Source organism: Tupaia chinensis, unplaced genomic scaffold, assembly GCF_000334495.1.
Source record: "Tupaia chinensis unplaced genomic scaffold, TupChi_1.0 Scaffold148646_1, whole genome shotgun sequence".
Taxonomy (NCBI): Eukaryota; Metazoa; Chordata; class Mammalia; order Scandentia; family Tupaiidae; genus Tupaia; species Tupaia belangeri.
Genome location: NW_006208495.1, coordinates 1,267,232 through 1,281,675, shown reverse-complemented (window position 1 = coordinate 1,281,675; position 14,444 = coordinate 1,267,232). Strand labels below are relative to the sequence as shown.

General features: G+C 36.8%; 1 pseudogene; it reads left to right on the top strand.

Moving 5' to 3' along the window:
* Window positions 1-9,707: 9,707 nt before the first annotated feature.
* Window positions 9,708-10,980, top strand: LOC102472877 (S-phase kinase-associated protein 1 pseudogene; annotated as a pseudogene).
* Window positions 10,981-14,444: the final 3,464 nt, after the last annotated feature.

Here is a 14,444-nt window from a genome sequence, read left to right as displayed (position 1 = left end):
TATATATATGTGTGTGTGTGTGTGTGTATATGAACAGTGTGTGTGTGTGTATATATATATGTGTATACATATATGGGCTAGTGGTTAATGCTCCTGGAACCCACATGACCTACTGTTTGGTTTCAGCCCTGGACATGGTAGCTAGAAAAACTTACTGGGTGTGTGTGTGCACAAGCCTCAAATCCAAAAAGGACAGAGAAATGGAATTGCTGTGGAACCAGCCGTTAGCGTAATGGCTATGTCGCTGAACTCCCATATAGTCAACTGCGGTTTGAGTGCCAGACCCGGCAGCTAAAACTCACACCGAGCACGTGTGCATGCGTGCCCAAGATCCCGAGAGGAGAATGGAGGAGAAGGGATTGCAGCATGGCCATCCTCCCTGGGGAGTGATTTCTCACTTTCTGTCTCTTTGTCTCTCTCTTTCTGGTGAGCACACGTGCCTGGTGTAAGAAAAAACCCTCAAAAAAAAAAAAAAAAAAAAGAAGAAATGGAATTGCTGTGTGACCATCCATTATAGCTGCTTTCTCACTTTCTCTCTCTCTCTCTCTCTTTCTCTATCTCTCTCTCCAGTGAGTGCACATGCCCTCTGGCAAATTAAAAAAAAAAATAAAAACTTTTAGAACTTAATGATTAAAACAGAAATAACTCAACTGAAAAGTAGGTAAAGAATCTGAATAAATTTCTCTCAAGAAGACATAGAAATGGCCAATAGGCACCTGAAAACCTGCTCCAAATTATTAATCTTTAGGGAAATGCAAATCAAATCCACAAGATAAATACTTTATACTTACTAGAATATTTATTATAATAATTTTTTGTTTAAAAGTGGAAAATGATGGGCCCAGCAGGTGGCATGGTGGTTAAAGTACTGGACACTCCCACATGGTGGACCACTGTTCAAGTCCTGGACCTGGTAGCTTGCTTTCTCACTTTCTCTCTCTCTGGTCAAATTAAACTAAATGAATAAATAAATAAAATTAAAATAAATAATTATTTTCAAGAGAAAAAAGTATAAAATGATGAGTGTTATCAAAGATGTGGATAATGGATAATTTGAAATCCTCATATAGCACTGGTAGAAAAAAATGGTGGAGATACTCTGGAAAACAATTTGAAAGTTTCTCAAGAAGTTACACACAGAGCTGTCATTTGATCTATGAATTCCATTTCTAAAAATGAACACACAAAAGCTGAAAATATACGTCCACACTTAATCTTTCAATGAATGAACATAGTAGAGTTATTAATAATAGGTGAAAATTAAAATAACTGTAAACTCTATTAATTAGTGAATCAATAAACAGATGTGGTATAGGCATATAATGGACCACTGGTCAGCTTTAAAACAGAATGAAGTCCTTATAAGTGCTTCAACACAGATGAACTTTAAAAAAAAAAAAACATTTTGAAGTGAAAAAAGACACAAAATGTTACACAGTTGATGACTTCATTTAGATGAGATGTCTTGAAGAGAAAAATCTCCAAACCCTGGAAACAGAGTACTGCTTGCCAAAAATGGATTGGAGGAGGAAGAGATAAATAAATGCTAACATATACGATACATTTTGAGGTACATGATGAAAATACGATGGAATTAGATAGTGGTTACAGTTGCACAATTTTGTGAAAATGCCACTTTCTATGTAAACATTTACTTTAATGTGAATTTTATTATTTCTGAATTATAAGTGTTTTTTTTTTTCTAAAAGACACATGAAGATGCATTTTATTTTAACTTTAAACATGTTATTATTCATTTGCCAGTCTTTTAAAGTAGGGATAGTATCTTTGTACATGGCACCCCTAAAAAGGTTCTGAGTTCTCTTTATTGTAATTAATCATACCTGGGAGGCGCTCCTGGGATAAGACATCTTTTAAAAATGTATGCAAAAATAAAATACAAATAAATCACTTCATAATGTAATAGTGAATCAATAAGGGATTGATATTATCTACGCCCATAAAAATGATATAGGCATTAAAAAACATGTTGTAGAAGTGTATTTTTTTTTTTTTTTAGAGGCTTTTGCTATAGGGCACATGTGCTCGCCAGACACAGAGACAGAGAGACAGAAAGAGAGAAATAACCCCCCGAGGGGTGATGGCCATGCCGCAATCCCTTCTCCTCCATTCTCCTCTGGGGATCTTGGGCACACACGCACACGTGCCCGGTGTGAGTTTCAAGCCACCTGGTCTGGGACGCAAACCGCGGTCGACTACGTGGGAGTCCAGTGACATAGCCATTACGCTAACTGCTGGTACCTAGAATTTCTATTATAGAATAACTTCTAGTCTATCTAGAGCATTTTGGTTAGTGGTCATAGGAAATCTATTCTATAATATTTAGCTTATATAATATTAATAAAAGTTACACTATTATAATTATAAGCATGTTTTGAGAACCAAGAAAACTGATTGTAGGATCCACGCAATGGATGGAAGGAAGTGTAAGTCTTTTAAATATTCAGTCAAATCTTGACCTTGTTTACTGTGCTTCATAGAGTATTGGGTATTCTGGTGAGTCAGGTAAGTGGAGACTGTTAAGGGAAATGATTTTTCATGCACATGTGTAAATAAATATTTTTAGTATCATGCAGTGAAAATATAAAGATAGATGTTAAAACTAATGACACATTCTCAAATTGTTGCTTAATTAAAATAATCCTCATTGCTTTATTTTATTATTTATATATTTATTGGGCACATGCGCTTATCAGGGAAAGAAAGTGAGAAATCAGCCCTCAGAGGAGATGCCTGAGCTGCAATCCCTTTTTCTTCATTCTCTTCTCAGGATTTGGGGCATACAGGCACATGCACCTGCGATGATTTTCAAGCCATCAGTCTGGAACTCCAACCATGCAGCCAGCCATGTGGAATCCAGCCACCTTAACCTCCATGCCATCTGCTGGATCAATCTTTGTTTTTGTTTTGTTTTGTTTTGTTTTTTTTTCTTTCTTTCTTTCTTTCTTTCTTTCTTTCTTTCTTTCTTTCTTTCTTTTTCTTTTTGAGAGAGAGACTTTTTCTATGGGGCACATTCACTCACCAGACAGAAAGCGAGAAATCACCCCCTGGGTGGATGACCATGCTGCAATACCTTCTCCATTCTCCTCTTGGGATCTTGGGCACACACACACATGCCCGAAGTGAGTTTTTTTTGTTTTTTGGGTTTTGTTTTGTTTTGTTTTATTTTGTTTTGTTTTGTTTTGAGAGGTTTTTGCTATAGGGCATATGCACTCGCCAGACAGACAGAGAGAAACAGAGAGATAGAAAGCTAGAAATCACCCCCCGGGGGGATGGCCACGACGCAATCCCTTCTCCTCCGTTCTCCTCTTGGGATCTTGGGCACGACGCACACGCGCCCGGCGTGAGTTTAAGCCACCGGGTTCAGGACTCGAACCACGGTCGACTATGTGGGAGTCCAGCGACATAGCCATTACGCTAACTGCTGGTCCCCCGACGTGAGTTTTAAGCCATCGAATCTGAGACTCAAACCGCGGTCAACTATCTGGGAGTCCAGCGACGTAACTATTATGCCATCTGCCGTTCCCCTAATCCTCATTGTTTTAAACATGCTTCAAAGGCATGACAGGCCATATGTGTGTGCCCAATATCTTGCCAGCATGGAGAAATGGAGACCATTCGTGATCACACCCCCCTGAGGGGTGCTTTCTCTCTTTCACTCTCCCTGATGAGCACATAAACCCTTTAGCAGTTCAAAAGAAGTTTCCACTACTTTAACAGAAACAACTAGTTTTAATCTACTATAGACATCATGGGAAATTTTTAAATTAAAATTACATTAAACTTGAAGATTAACCCCTCATGGTTCAAATGTTACACATTTGATGACTTCATTTAGATGAGATGTCTTGAAGAGAAAAATCTCTAAACACTGAAAACACATTAGTGCCTCATGATTCATAAGGCAAAGATAAAATTACTGAGTTAAATTAGCACTACATTTCTGGAACGATTATCAATATAGAAGACATAAAGCATAAAACATTTTAGTATTACGTGACATGTAAAGTACACTGAATGGGCCAATCCCATGACCTGGTGGTTAAGAGAGCTAGATCCCACATAGCCTACCGCATGGTTTGAATCCCTATTCCAACAGTGTCAAAAACACACAAGGCACATGTACAAGCATGCCTAAAATCTCAACAGGATAGAAGAGAAGGGATTGTGGTATGGCCATGCATTACTACGGGGGGGTGGGGGAGTGCTTCTTTCTTCTCCTTCTTTCTCTCTGTCTCTCTCCCATCTCTTTCTGGTGAGCATATATGCCTTCTGGCTTATAAGCAACAGCAACAACAAAACAACAATAAAAAAATGAAAGTTCACTGTGCAAATTTAACTTAATAACTATTCATTGTTTTTTCTTATTTCCAAGTTCAGATGATATTTGTGATTTTTCTGGTTTATTATGAAATCTTATCTAATTTGTATATTATCACACCCAACTCATCACAGACAAAGAGGTGCCTTTTTTCTTCCTAGTGTGCTTTATATATGAAATGGTTTTCACAGGAATATTATTAACATACTCTCAGTGGAGATATTAGTTACAGAATTTTATAATCCTTAGACATGCATCGTTCATGGATTCATTGAAACCTGAAAAATATGTTTTTAGAACAAAATTTTATTAAGATGAAACTACATACATGAAAGCTTTTTATTTTTTTGAGAAAGAGAGTTTTGGTTTTGTTTTGTTTTGTTTTGTTTTGTTTTGCTGTAAGGTGCGTGAGCTCACTGGAGAGAGAGAGACAGACAGAGAGACAGAAAGTAAGATATCACCCCACGGTAGGATAGCAATGTTGCAATCCTTTCTCCTCCATTCTCTTCTTGGTATCTTGGTCACACATGCACATGCGCTCAGCCTGAGTTTTAAGCCACTGGATCTGAGACTCAAACTGTGGTCGAATACGTGGGAGTCCAAGGATGTAACCATTATGCCATAGTCCTCATGAAAGTATTTTCTTTCTTTCTTTCTTTCTTTCTTTCTTTCTTTCTTTCTTTCTTCTTCCTTTCTTTCTTTCTTTTTTTTTTTTGGGGGGGGAGTTGCTATAGGGCACGTGTGCTCACCAGAAAGACAGAGAGAGACAGAGACAGAGATAGAACGTGTGAAATCAGCCCCCCACCCTGAGGATGGCCACGCTGCAATCCCTTCTCCTCCATTGTCCTCTCAGGATCTTAGGCACGCACGCACACATGCCTGGTGTGAGTTTAAGCCACTGGGTCCGGGACTCAAACCGCAGTCGGCTACATGGGAGTTCAGCAACATGGTCATTACGCTAACTGTTGGTCCCGCCATGAAAACATTTTGAAAGCAACAATTGTCAGCATCTTTCTAAGAAGATATCTCATTTTTGTGCATTTTTAGAGATTAAGTTTTACTGGGACCAGCAGGTGGCATGGCGGTTAAGGTGCTGGACACTCCCACATAGCTGACCACGGTTCAGATCCTGGACCTGGTGGCTTGCATTCTCACTTTCCCTCTCTCTCTCTGTCTCTCTCTCTGGTCAAATTTAAATAAATGAATGAATAAATAAAATTAAATAAAATAAATCTAAAAAAAAAGAGATTAAGTTTTACTAAACTGATACACTGAAGAAAAAATTAAAATGCTAACTTGTTATTCAAATTGCAATAATACCTTATATTAATCCAGTCGTGTGTTGACGTGCATATCAAAATGAGTATAAAAGGTAATAAAAGTGTTGTGAATGCATAGGTCAAGGTAGAATGTTATAAATCTTATTGGACCTGAAAAACAGAAAACTTTAGTTTGAATTCTACTACGATCAGTTACTAACTATGAAATTTGGAGGACATTGATGATCTCTCTTAATCATTATGTTCTCCTTGGAAAAGACCAAACATACTTTAAGTATCACATGTTTTTTAAGCAAAGATCAAGTCAATTAACGCATAGAAAAAGGCAATTAAAATGTCAAAAAGTGCTATATAACATGTTGTTAGCATACTTCAAAGACTAAATGCACTAATAATTACAGTAATTTCCTAGGATGAAATGAAAACATGTTATCATTTCAGTACTTTTGCATTGGGATCTTAGGAAAAGAGAAAGGTCAGTGGAAACACTAGTGATGTTGACATCAGATACATTATTTATTTATTTTTTGGGGGGAGAGGTTTTTGCTATAGGGTGCGTGCACTTGCCAAACAGACAGAGAGAGACAGAGAGACAGAAAGCAAGAAATCACCCCCCAGGGGGGATAGCCATGCCGCAATCCCTTCTCCTCCATTCTCCTCTCGGGATCTTGGGCACTCACGCACACACACCCGGTGTGAGTTTAAGCCACCAGGTCCGGGATGCGAACCACGTTCGACGACGTGGGAGTGCAGCTAAATAGCCATTACCCTAACTGCTGGTCCCACATCAGATACATTTTGATTTAAGTAGACTGAATTTAAGTCTAAATTTGAGGAGTACAACACCAGTTTATGTCTACTGCCCTTGTATAATTATTATTTTCTCATTTTACTTTAAAAACTTCAGACTTTTTTTTAATCGTCAGAGGGCACATGACAGAGGGCCAAGCAGAGAAGGGGGAAGGAGAGACTGAGAAAACACTCTCCAGTCAAATGTGGTCATAATGCATCCTTTCTTCTCCTTTTCTCCACCCTGTCAGGATTCGAGGCACGCATGCACACACACCTACCATGTTTTACTGGATTCTGGGGTTACGACTTACATGCTGTCGGCCATGTAGAACCTGCCTCCCTATGCATGGAGTTTAACTGGTATGTTACAGGCCCACAGGGTGACTTGCACGTTCACTCTGTTAGTGGATTGTCAGTGTTAATATTTATTCCTGGTAAAATGACTCCTCAAGAATAATCTAGCAGTAGCTCTGCATAGATAGAAAATGAGATGATACAGGAATTCCAAGACTTCATGAATTTTAGACACTGACATCTTGAATATTTATTAAAACTTTGTGTATTATAGAGCACTTTATATATTTTGACAATGTATCTAAATAACACTTTGTCTACTTTTAGTAATGGAAAAATATTTTAATGTTCCAGTCACTTCACTCCCATAATAACATTCCATCATTGGCAAATGAAATTTAGTTTATAAATAAGTCAGCTTTCTGATAAGCATCTTGAAGTATTACATTTCTAAGAAGTTAAGATTGAATGCTTAGGTTACGGGACAAACCTTAATCACTTAAAAGAAACTCAATAAACTCATTAACTCTTACCTATTAACTTGTTCCATTTGAATTTGTTACTAAGAATATTTTATCCACCTTTCATCCATTTTGCATTTTAACTACGGGTAACGTACTGACCTGTAGTTCTCAACTGTATCTTTCTGTTTATATTAGCGAGTCTCCACTTTCTCTCTACTTATTTTTAAACGTCATTGAGGTTATATAAGTAAAGATGGAGGAAGTATTTGACAAAGTACCAACTCCCCAAAGAATGAAGTCATCTTCCCCATATTAGAACAATCCTACTATTGGGAGTACATAGGAAAGCTCCATTTCATTATTTGTTCAAAACCTTGGAAGATTGAAGCTGGCCTGGCATGATATTTGTGAGAGTTGATGGAAGAATGTAATAATCCAGTAACTCCTAAAGCAAATTATTCTTCAAAACCTAGTCTGATATAAAAAGTACATGATAAACTTTGCATGATACAACATTTCTGGAGACCATTATAGACATAAAATGACCTGAATTTGAACTATTGAAAAATTAGAAAATTAAAACCAAGGGAAAAATCTGCCAATTCTTTAATTTGCCTATACAGTTTCTACAAGAAAATATGCTATTTTAAATTCAGAGTTGTATAACCATCTAGTTCTATAGATAACATTTAATTTTCACTTAAGCACATAATATATAGTCTGGATGTTTTGAAGATCTAGAACCGACATAAAATAAGAACTTGGAACCTTTTACTATTATTTTCAATCAATATGTAATTGTTGTACATATTTATGGGGTACAGTGTGGCCTTTCAATGGTAAAGGCGTAATGGTAAAATTGGGGCATTTTAAACAGATCTATCACCTCAGATACTTATCACTGCTTTGTAGAGTGAACATTCAAATTCTTCTAACTATTTCTAATGTACATTAAATACTCACCAACTATAGCTACTTTGTTGTGCTTTAGAAATTTCATTTGTTCTCTTCCATTCTTGTGTCTGTTAACCAAGTTCTCTCTGGTTTCCTCATTCCCTTCACTTACCACATTCTGGTATCCACCTTTTAACTCTCAATTCCAATATGGTCAAATCTTTTAGCTTTCACCAATGAGTGAGAACATATGGTATTTGTCTTTTGGTCCCTGGCTTATTTCACTTACCATTATTTCCTCAAAGTTTGTGCATGGGAGAAAATACTTGCAAGTCATCGATCTGACAAGAGATTAATAACCAGACTACACAAGGAACTCAAACAGCTCACAGAAAATAAATACATAAATAAATAACCTGACTGAAAAATGGACAATTGATCTCCACAGACAATTGTTAAAAGACATACAAATTACCAAGTACATTAAAAAATGCACAGTGTCATTAGTCATCATAAAAATGCAAATCAAAACCACAACGGGGTATCACTTCCCCCCAGTTAGAATGGTAGTTATTAAAAACACAGAGAACGAGTGTTGTGAGGTTGTGCAGAAAGATGAACTCTCATTAACTGTCCACAGGAATGTAAATTTGTAAAGTCATTATGAAAAATAGCATGATGGGTCCCCAAAAATGTAACCTAGAGCTAACTTATTATCTAGTCATTCTTTACTGTTAAAAGTAAATGTTTGTGTTATGTATACTGTGCAAAGGAAAAATCTGCCAATTCTTTAATTTGCCTATACAGTTTCTACAAGAAAATATGCTATTTTAAATTCAGAGTTGTATAACCATCTAGTTCTATAGATAACATTTAATTTTCACTTAAGCACATAATATATAGTCTGGATGTTTTGAAGATCTAGAACCGACATAAAATAAGAACTTGGAACCTTTTACTATTATTTTCAATCAATATGTAATTGTTGTACATATTTATGGGGTACAGTGTGGCCTTTCAATGGTAAAGGCGTAATGGTAAAATTGGGGCATTTTAAACAGATCTATCACCTCAGATACTTATCACTGCTTTGTAGAGTGAACATTCAAATTCTTCTAACTATTTCTAATGTACATTAAATACTCACCAACTATAGCTACTTTGTTGTGCTTTAGAAATTTCATTTGTTCTCTTCCATTCTTGTGTCTGTTAACCAAGTTCTCTCTGGTTTCCTCATTCCCTTCACTTACCACATTCTGGTATCCACCTTTTAACTCTCAATTCCAATATGGTCAAATCTTTTAGCTTTCACCAATGAGTGAGAACATATGGTATTTGTCTTTTGGTCCCTGGCTTATTTCACTTACCATTATTTCCTCAAAGTTTGTGCATGGGAGAAAATACTTGCAAGTCATCGATCTGACAAGAGATTAATAACCAGACTACACAAGGAACTCAAACAGCTCACAGAAAATAAATACATAAATAAATAACCTGACTGAAAAATGGACAATTGATCTCCACAGACAATTGTTAAAAGACATACAAATTACCAAGTACATTAAAAAATGCACAGTGTCATTAGTCATCATAAAAATGCAAATCAAAACCACAACGGGGTATCACTTCCCCCCAGTTAGAATGGTAGTTATTAAAAACACAGAGAACGAGTGTTGTGAGGTTGTGCAGAAAGATGAACTCTCATTAACTGTCCACAGGAATGTAAATTTGTAAAGTCATTATGAAAAATAGCATGATGGGTCCCCAAAAATGTAACCTAGAGCTAACTTATTATCTAGTCATTCTTTACTGTTGGAAGTAAATGTTTGTGTTATGTATACTGTGCAAAAATAAAAGGAATAAAACATGCCTGCTTATTTACCAACTGAATTACATAAAATTCATTTTGGGGGTTAGTGGTCTTTTCCCCCATCTTTCTCTCAAGCCTCTGGCTAGCCATCTTCTTAAGACCAAGCACCATGTTTTATTAAGTTGCAGAGTTCTGCTGGAGAGATATTTAAAGTTGATGGTAAAATTGCCAATTTGTAACTATCAATACAATGTTGGAAGTTCTGCGAATGGATGATGGAGATGATAACCCAGTTCTTCTACCAAATCTTACTGGAATGATATTTAAAAAGGTTATTCTGTGCTGTACCCAACACAAGGATGACCCTCTTCTGTGACTCTTCTGACCAGCAGAGAGTCACGTGAAACGTGCACAGAATAACTACTCAAGACACAGAGGTCTGAGTCAAGAGGGAGAGGGAGAGGGAGAGGTTATACCAGGTATGTAACCTCCAAGCCTCTCTCATCCTCTGTATTTATTAGGGCAAAAGAGAAAGGAAAGTTATTTTTTAGAGAAGTTGTTTTTTAGAGAATTAGAAAAATAAGGGGATTTCCAGAACATGCTGGTTTCAGTGTCGATTGCAGAGGTAAGACTAAATGATGCCAAAGGGTTGGACAGAACACCTTAGAATCTGGAAAAATTCACTTATCAGGTCACACACCATCTAATGACCTCTTGTTGTTTGCAAGCAGGAAGGCTTCATTCCCTGAGTGTGCATTCACTAAGAGTCATATATATCCATGGTGTTCTGGTAGCATGGCATTTCTGTTGTTCTCTAACACTCCTCCTCCTGAAGATGATGAGAACAAGAAGAGAACAGATGATATTCCTGTTTCGGACCAGGAATTTCTGAAAGATGACCAAGGAACATTTTTTGAACTTATCCTGACTACAAACTGCTTAGACATCAAAGTTTTGCTTGACGTTGCATGCAAGACTGTTGCCAATATGATCAAGGGTTTAAAACTTCCTGAGGAAATTTGCAAGGCTTTCAATATTAAAAGTGACTTTACTAAAGAGGAGGAAGTTCAGGTATGCAAAGAGAACCAGTTGTGTGAAGAGTAGTGAAATGTTGTCCCCGACACTGTAACACTAAGGATTGTTCCATATACTAGTTGCATCGCTCTGTTTATAATTGTTAGCATTAGACAAATGCAGTAGCAAATCAATTGTATTAGCAGAAAATTGTCCGTATTGCATGTGTAGATTGAGCACAGATTCCAAACTTATGTCTGGGTTTCTTCTATTACAATTGAAAGTTTCTTTTTTCTTTCCTCTGAATAATAATACCGAACTATGGGTTCTCAATAGAAAGTAGCATCTGGGGTTTGCCCACTTTTTGTAAAGCATTTCTGCCTAGTTCACTGTCCACTTAACTTTGGTGACCTTTAAAAAGTTGTCATGGTAAATAGAAAAACTTGCAAAAAGCTTTCTGCAATAGAATTAATAAAATGTTATCTTTATTTATGAATTGGAAACTGGGAAAGGGCTCCTTTAATATTCTGAGCAGGGTTATTAGAATGTCTTCCAATCTCCTAGAGTCAAAGAGTACCAATACCACTGGTAGTGATTAGCCTATATGTAGCAGGGCTCTCTTAATGGGATCTGAGGAGTTGGTTTTTTTGTTTGTTTGTTTTGTTTTTTTTGGAGAGGTTTTCGCTATAGGGCACGTGCGCTCGGCAGACAGACAGAGACATAGAGACAGAAAGCGAAAAATCACTCCCCGGGGGGATGGTCACGCCGCAATCCCTTCTCCTCCATTCTCCTCTCAGGATCTTGGGCACGCACGCACACGCGCCCGGTGTGAGATTTAAGCCACCGGGTCCAAGACGCGAACCGCGGTCGACTACGTGGGAGTCCAGCAACATAGCCATTACGCTAACTGCTGGTTCCCTTGTTTTGTTTTTTTATCCTGTCAGCTTTAAATATGTTGCTTACAGACTTAGCCACTGCTCAGTTTGTGGTTTGATTTGTTGCTGTTACTTTTGTTTTTTTGTTGTCTTTTTTTTAACTGTAACCAGAGTCTTTGCTGGTATTTCAATCAAAAAAAGATATCTAATCCCTTCCAAAAATTTTTATTTTGAGGGAGAAATATGTCTTGAGGCCAAACTACATTATGGAATTTATTCTTCTAAAGGCTGCTAAATTATTAACAAAAGACATTGTGACTGCTCTATTCAGCAGATGCTCACAACAATAACAGAAAGAGTTTTATTTATTTTTAATTTTTTAAATTTATAATTAATTAATTAATTTATATTCATTCACTGACCATTGTCACAGCATACAAAATGTGATTTCCCATCCAGAATACACTGCATAGTAGCTTAATCATACATGTTATAGTCAATAATTTTCCATTTCTAGTTTCACATACATATGTATATGTATTATTTTCCCCCTATTTCTCACCCTCTGTCATTTCCCACCCTCCTCCCATACTAGCTCAGGTGTCTACAGTTGTTTTCCATTCCTTTTATTCCCCACATTTTATTGATTCACCAAATTTCTTAAATAATCTACATTCTTTTTAATTTTTTTGAGATTTATTTATTTTTAATTTGATCAGAGAGGGAGAGAGGGAGAGAGAGAGAGAGAGTGAGAAAGCAAACTGCCAGGTCCAGGACTTGAACTGCAGTGGGCCACATGGGAGTCCAGCATCCTTAACCACAACACCACCTGCCGGCCCCCTAGCTACTTTCAATAGCAAGTTCAGCTGGTATATACATATCTGTGAATACATGTCTGACTTTAGGTGTGAAACTCTGAGTAGAAAGAAAAACTATAAGGTAGTACCTAGCTGATGCTATATAGTTTACTACAGTCATTAAATAGATATTTTTTTAATTTCAAGAAAAGCAATTCCTTTTTTTTCCCCCCAATGGTGACAATTCCCCAAAAAAAAAAAAAAAAAAAAAAAAAAAAAAAAACATGCTAAGGAGCTTTGGTTAAAACTTAAGGCCAGAAAACAGGTTAGTATTCTCTTAAAATAGTAAGTACATGAACCTATCAGCAGCTCAAGACAGGACAAAGATTCTTTAAAATAGGAAAACAAAGAAGGAAATGAGCAATGTTTTAGCCAAAAGTCATAAAACGTTATTTCACCCGTTCAATCTCATGTACTTAATCTATCTTCTCTTGTGGTTTGATCTTCCTGATTAAATTCTGAGATATAATATTCAACCCCAGACTTATCCCTTTGATTAAGTTGCTCATTTTCTTAGTTTTTGAATTCTTATTTCTGTGTGTCTGTGTTTAATTTTTCTGGTATAGGACTCCCTCGAGAACTTCTTGAGGTCTGGTCTGGTCTGGGTAAATTCTTTCAGATTTTGTTTATCTGAGAATGATCTTGTCTTTTCTTCCCATATGAAGGATAACCTTGGCAGGTACAGAATTCTTGGTTGAAATTGCTTTTCCCTTAACACTTTGAATATATTTTCCCATTCTTTCCTCACTCACACTGTTTCCAATGAGAGGTCTGCTATTAGCCTGATGGGATATCCTTTGTAGGTAACTTGATGTTTCTCTCTTGCCAACCTTAGTATCTTGTCTTTGTCTGTGGTTTTGGTCAATCTGGCTATAATGTATCTTGGAGAAGATCTTCTTGGGTTGATTCTACTTGGGGTCCTTTGTATTTCATGTGACTAGATATTTGAGTGCCTCTCTAGGTTTGGGAAGATTTCTTGTAGGATTTCATGGAATAGATTATCAATGCCCTTATACATCTCTTCACCTTCTGGAATACCAATGATCTGAATGTTTGATGGTATCTTCCATTTCTTATATATTATTCTCATTTTTTGGGTAAATACTTATGGGCAATTTTCTCAATCTTTGTGGTTGATTTTTCTAGGCCATCAATTTTCTCTTCTATGTCTAAGATTCTATTTTTTGTATGATCTAGTCTGCTTTCAATACTTTCAAGGGGGATTTTGACTTTCTGCATTATAGCCTTCATTTCTAACTGGTCCATTTGATTCTTTTTATAGTGCGAATTTCTGCTTTTAGATCTTGCAAAAAATTCTTCACCTCTAGGAGCTTGTCAGCTCCTTTCTCCTGCCTCTTCTGCAGTTCATCGTCTCTCTTCTCTTCCATCTCTGTTAGCTTCATCACTATGAATATTCTAAATTCTTTATCTGACAATTCTATGAGTTTCATTGTACTGTCCGAGGATGAAGAGGAGTTATTCTTTTCCCTTGGAGGAGAGGTATTTTCTTGCTTTCCCATATTTCTTGTGACCCTGTGGTGATTTCTAGTCATCTGATGGGTGATGTGTTTCTTCCTAATTCTTGAGGTTCAATCTGAGCATTCAGAGGGGTGCAGAAGAAGGTGATCTGGAATCTCTTTGCCATACTGTTTTTGTTACTTTTTGCAGCAGATTCAGTGGGTATTGAACAATATGTAAACCCTAATAGTATTTCGACGTTTGACTATGGTTCCCTTAGGTCCATCTAAAAACACAATGAGTAGAGATTTATGAGCAGAGTGATGAGATAAAAGAAAAAGAGAAGGAAACAGAGAGAAAAAAG